We start from the raw sequence: 6,000 nt of genomic DNA, 5'->3' as shown, positions 1-6,000 counted from the left end.
AATATCGTTACAAAGTTTGACGCCAAACCTATCTTTTTTTTTGAAACGGATTGTTACGACATATCATGTACTCCCCGCTATTTTAAACCCTTGACCAGGTACAAGCGTAGAACTACTTCGCTTTGTGAATCTTTTAGAAAAAATCTTACATTCCCCGCTATTTTGACTGACCAGGCTGTGATGGTTCTGCTATTCAACAGATCTTAACAACTAAGTTACTCTGAGATTGTGACGCAACTAAATCTACCCGATGACGACGTTGTGCGCCTGCTCCATTCACTCTCATGTGCAAAGTACAATATTCTTGTCAAAGCGCCAAGTAACCGAGCAATTTCTCCGAATGACGTCTTTCTGGTCAACCACAAATTTACCGATGAAATGAGGAGGATAAAGGTGTTCCAAGTATTCCCTGCTGATAAGATCCTCGATTTGTCCTTATCATTTTGTCTACTCGAGAACATCCCTTGTAATGGACTAACATATTGTAGACACAGAGAAATAATTATTTTTGGGCATAATGATAGGAGGACCTACTATTTAACAAAGTTTAATCAGTATAGAGATCAAGCGTTGCACTACCAGATAGGAAGACCCTAAGTGGTATGGCAGCTTGGTAGCCTACAACAAAATCATGTGCGGAGTGGATAGAGAAACTAAATATGAGCGACAAGACACAACCACACTATTCAGAGATGATGTAATAGTTCAAAGCACTGCCACGGATATGCCATGGATATACAGATCAATTTTATAGAGGGTGATATCAGTATAAAATATGTATAATAATAAAATGTAATCAACATCATGAAAATCATTCAAAGAGAGATAGGACTATTAGGTAAAACTGACAAGCGACACACCATGTTTTAGCACCAAAATTTAGTTACAAAGTGCAAGATTTAATCCATGCATGCCATTATTTCCGATGAGATACCTTAGAATAGAGCCATTATCAAGCCCCCCTGCCAAGAACAAAGCTGAGAGCAAGTCTGCAAAATAGCACCAAAATAAGCATATTTTGCTTTGAACAAGGCTAGTACGAAATAGAATTGGTGATTCGACATTTAGCCATATATATTTTCAAAACAAGCTCATACCCGCTCAAAACTATCAAAAGCACATCTTACGGAGTTTCGGTCTATGGTAATAGTAAGAATTACTAGATTTCAACCCCATATATATACAAATAAATCATCTAAAAGCTATATCATGTTATGAAGCAAAGTAGTGCTATACCATGAGGTTGCAGTAAAGAATATTGGCAAACCAATAAAAAAATAGTATAAGCCTGAGAGGAAAATTTCTCCATTAATTATAAGGCAATAGCATGTCCCACTGTTCTCACTAAATGAAACAAATCAATGACGGAATAAACGCATTAAAACGGAGAGTTGCATTATTGTTCATGATTTTCTGCAGTGGAAGCTCACATATCAGAGTTAAGATTACCCAGCGAACTCCCAGACCATAGTGGTAGGCTGTCCATTAAAACAACAACAATAGTATCACAATTGCTGCAAGAAAAATGTGCAACATAGTACATCGGTGTTATCCATGCTGCTCGGTCATGTTCTTTGCCCAGCTACGGCGACTACCGCCCCCCATGCCATCGGAGATCCTCCAAGTCTTCTCTGTCCAGGTGCGGTCATTGCAAAAGGACATCGACCAGTGGCTCGCTGTCAGGTTTCCCCAAATCCCACAAGAGCTTCAGGAAAGTTTACACTTTTTGCACATGTGCAATTGAGAGTGACTCATCTTGCCAGATTAGGCTGGATCTATTGTCCACACATAGGTCCTTTAAATTATTGTATTTTTCTTGGCTGCATAATGGATTAACAAGTTTAATACTTTATCCTCTAAAACTGCCGGACACAGTTATGATGTGGTGGTCTAAATATTTCTTGACATGAGACAAGTTTAATTAATATTCCTTGACATGACCATCTACTGTGGCCGTCTAAATTATAAATTGCAGTCATGATGTTAAAATCTCATTTCATTCCATCATGTGAGCATTGCTCAGTTTTGGACAAACTGAAGGTCGGTCATGATTTGTACAGATTAGTTTTTCCTTTCACGCGCTTCATTGGCTAGATGGGAGGGCGCGCTGCATCCCCTAAGTGAACCCCGAAAAACTTGCATCAAGGTTGTAGCTCGTAATTACTTGTAATCTCTCACCAGTTTGCTTGTGCACTTCAAGAAAAAAGAAAAAAAAAACTGCACGACAATGCATAGAAAGAGCAGTACGGGTAGGGTTCCAACTAGAAATGAAACGTTGGCTTTATAGTGTTAGGAAAGTTTTGATTTGTGTTGTATATGAGGAAAGTTTTGATTTTCCCATGACTTTTGGGAGGAAAATAAAGTAGTTTGCGTACGAGGGACAGAAGAAGTTTGAAAAAAATCGGTACGGATGGTGGGGTTATGCTAGGGAAAAATCGGTGGGGGTGCTCCTTGGATTGATTGTGTTATTAGGAGTATCGAATCGGAGTAGATATTGCAACGAATATCGAATGTATCACATAAATACATACAAAGATTAGCTGGGATGATATCTTTGCATGCAAAAATAGAAACAACGTGCTTCCTTGCCCCCTCATATTGGGCATAGATAGATGTATATAAATAGTACACCCGAACAAAGATGGGGTACCTGTCATCGTTTCTCAGAAAACCTACTCTGCTACTATAGACGATATAGACGAGGGGCAAACAATTTCTCCATGGACAAGTATAGAAACCGTTCCCTTGCATTTAAATCTACTCTGCTACTCTGTCATTTAAATCTCCACGGACTCATCTACATGGCCCTTGCCCGTCAATCCTGATGTTCAAATAAAGAGGAAACAGTTCAAAAAAATGGAAAGCCGCCATCCATTAAAACTCATACGATAAAAGGAAAGAAATCCTTTTCCTGTCCCATAAAAAAAAGGCATATGTCACGTCCAACATTATTGAAAGAGAATAAAGAAATCATCCATCCATGGCCCCAAAATAATCAGGAAACAATTCAAAAAAAGGCTTGCTTATAGGACTCCGTCGGCACCTTATGAGTATTGACACTGAGAGCTCTTTCTTGATTCTATGGGAGCTATGCAGAGCCATCCCTCCGCAGGATAAAAGAGCAGTTAAAAAAAGGAAATTCACCATCCATAAAATATGCCGATGGAAAATATCTTTTACTCCTCTACATGGCCCCTGCCATCATCCTGCTCTTCTATCTATGGTCGGTGGCCGTGATTTTTCTTGGTCAAATAAAGTGTGTTATGCTTTCCTAATTCAGGAAAAATGTATATTATCCAATACCTTATTTCATCCTACAATTGTTGATTTATCAAGGAGCTGTACGGGATGTTTGTACTTTGAAGTAGGAGGAGCCAAATGTCTCAAAAGACCGGTTTTGCAGTTATATTTTCCTTTTTTTCACAATTCAATATATCGTACATCTAATTTATTTTTCTATATGCTAGATGGAAAAATGAACCTCTCATGTTTGGGGGATCAGTATATTGTTTCAAGCTGGGTTAAGACAGAAATTTATCAATGACAGAGAGTTGATCAAGACTGGTGGACAGATGACACCGGCGGATCATGGTAAGTAAAGACTTGCATCAAGTCAAAGACTTCAAGACTATAATGCATCAAGTGTCATGAGAATTCTTTTTAATTGTACGCAGAGTCTTTCAACCGCATGAACAAACTTTCACATTCCAAGCACATCTTCTTAATGCATGCTATGCTGGCCATTTTTTAAAAACAATGCAAAGCAAATTCCCGTGTAGATATACATTTAAAATGTGAAGAAAAAAAAACTACCCTCGCAGAAGCTGAGAGAAAACTGGCGCAAAAATTAGAACATTCTAATACATGAGAAATTGAAAACCCAAAATGTAAAAATAGAAATAAAAAACGAACCAAGCATAGAAGCAAATAAAAGAAGACACGATTGGACCAACGCTGTATAGCGACCGTTGTGGTGAGACATCTTTCTATCTCGTTACAAGTGAGACATAGACCCATCCAATAAACAAATGCTAACAGATAGTCGGGCTTAGGAGTGCATATGTCTCGACTGCTGCGGGGTGGTAGAACAGCTCGAATTAGGGACGCTCTAAATGGCCCAACCAAGTTGGAAGCGGTTGGTTGGCTTCGTTTGTTTATTTCGTCCATTTTTATTTTTTTTAAATATTATAAATATAAATGTCTTTAAATTACTTTACTAAGTTTTGGAAGAAAAAAAAGCTGACTGTGTAATACAAAATTTTCACATAATGTAAGTAATTGTTCAAGTAATTTCTAAATAAATTTAATTTTATGCAAAAAATCATTCATCATATTCTAAAAATGTACATGCGTCTCAAAAGTATGTTTGTGATTGTTTTTTAAAATGTTTATATATCATAAAAAATGCTCGCATAATTTCAAAAAAAATGTTTCACAACAGCCAAATAAAGTTTTTGACATTTCAAAAATGCTCATAACACTTCAAAAACATCACATATTTTTTGAAGTATTCATAACATTTTTGAAAAATGCTCCATGCGTGTTCACCTCCTTCCGCCAATTATGAAGCTTCTAAGTGACAAGCAAATAAGTTTTGTCAGAAAAATTGGGTTTGAGAGCTTCTTGTCCATGATATATCTGGAGGTAAATAAGGGTCATATGCTATATATGGTTGGTTCATAAAGGCTCTTGAATCTGAAGGAGGCATCTCAATTCTAGTGAGGCCGCTTGTGAAGCTATTCCTTGGAATCCCTTCAGGTCCAATCACCCTGGCACCAACCTTACATCCCCACATTGATGATAAATGGAGCATCATTGGAGCTGCAGGTAGACCTTCAGCAATCCACATTTATAATATGCTTCTGGAAAAGCATGAGGAGCACCCCTTTTTTAGCATTATTTGGAACAGCTCAAGCAGGCTAAAACACAAAATTTTCTTTTGGCTGGTAGCTCATTGTAGAATTAACACCAGGGCACTTCTCCTCAGAAAAGGAATGCCACTAGATGATATATATTGCCCAAACTGTAATCAACAGGCAGAGGAGACAACTATGCACTTATTATGGGACTGCAGTTTTGCACAAGATTGCTGGAATTCTTTGATACCAAACAGGAGTAGAGGCACATCAATTTATGAAGACACCACACTGGCCACTCAGCTCCTGCCACAACAGTTTGCTGTTGAGATCATCATTTTGGGTTGTTGGAACATATGGATACAGAGGAATAATAAAGTTTTCAGAGCACTTCCACATTCAGTTCAGTCTTGGAGATTCCACCTCAAGAAAGACTTAAAGCTCCTTAGACATAAGATCAAGCAAAATTTTGCAATTCGATTTGCTCAGTGGATATATCATAATATGTAATCATGAGTTTCATTCCTCGAGCAGGCATTGGTTAGCTGCATACCTTAGTTCTTCCCTTTGGGGGCCTGTATTATACTGTACTATATTTATTTAAATATATTTACCGTAGAACATTTTGTTCTACGGTGTTGGGTCAAAAAAATCCAGGTTGTGAGGGTCTTGATGTAGATGATGCTCTCAATTATCCTCTCATAATAATAGGAGAGCGAAGAATGCGAAAACATTGTCGTTTTTTAAATTTTCAAGTTTTTTTAGAAATGTCATGAACATATTTCAAAATGTTTGAATGAACTGCGTGTGCTATGGTTGGTTTTCTAGAAGTGTCCTATTTTACATTTATGATCATTTTTTTAAGAAATGTTATGAACATATTTTGAAATATTTGAGTATTTTTGAAGTTCCATGAGAATTCTTTTTAATTGTATGAACATTTTATTAAACTGCATGAACAAACTTTCAGATTCCATTAATATCTTTTTAATGCGCGGTCAACATTTTTCAAAACTATGTGAAGTAAATACCTATGTAGATATACATTTAAAATGTGAAAAACCCACTCTCGTGGAAATGAGAGAAAACTGACCCAAAAATCAGAACAATTTTAGTACATGAGAAATCCAAAAAAATCAAAATG

This window comes from Triticum aestivum, chromosome 3D (assembly GCF_018294505.1).
Source record: "Triticum aestivum cultivar Chinese Spring chromosome 3D, IWGSC CS RefSeq v2.1, whole genome shotgun sequence".
Lineage (NCBI taxonomy): Eukaryota > Viridiplantae > Streptophyta > Magnoliopsida > Poales > Poaceae > Triticum > Triticum aestivum.
Note: the sequence above shows the minus strand (reverse complement) of the source record.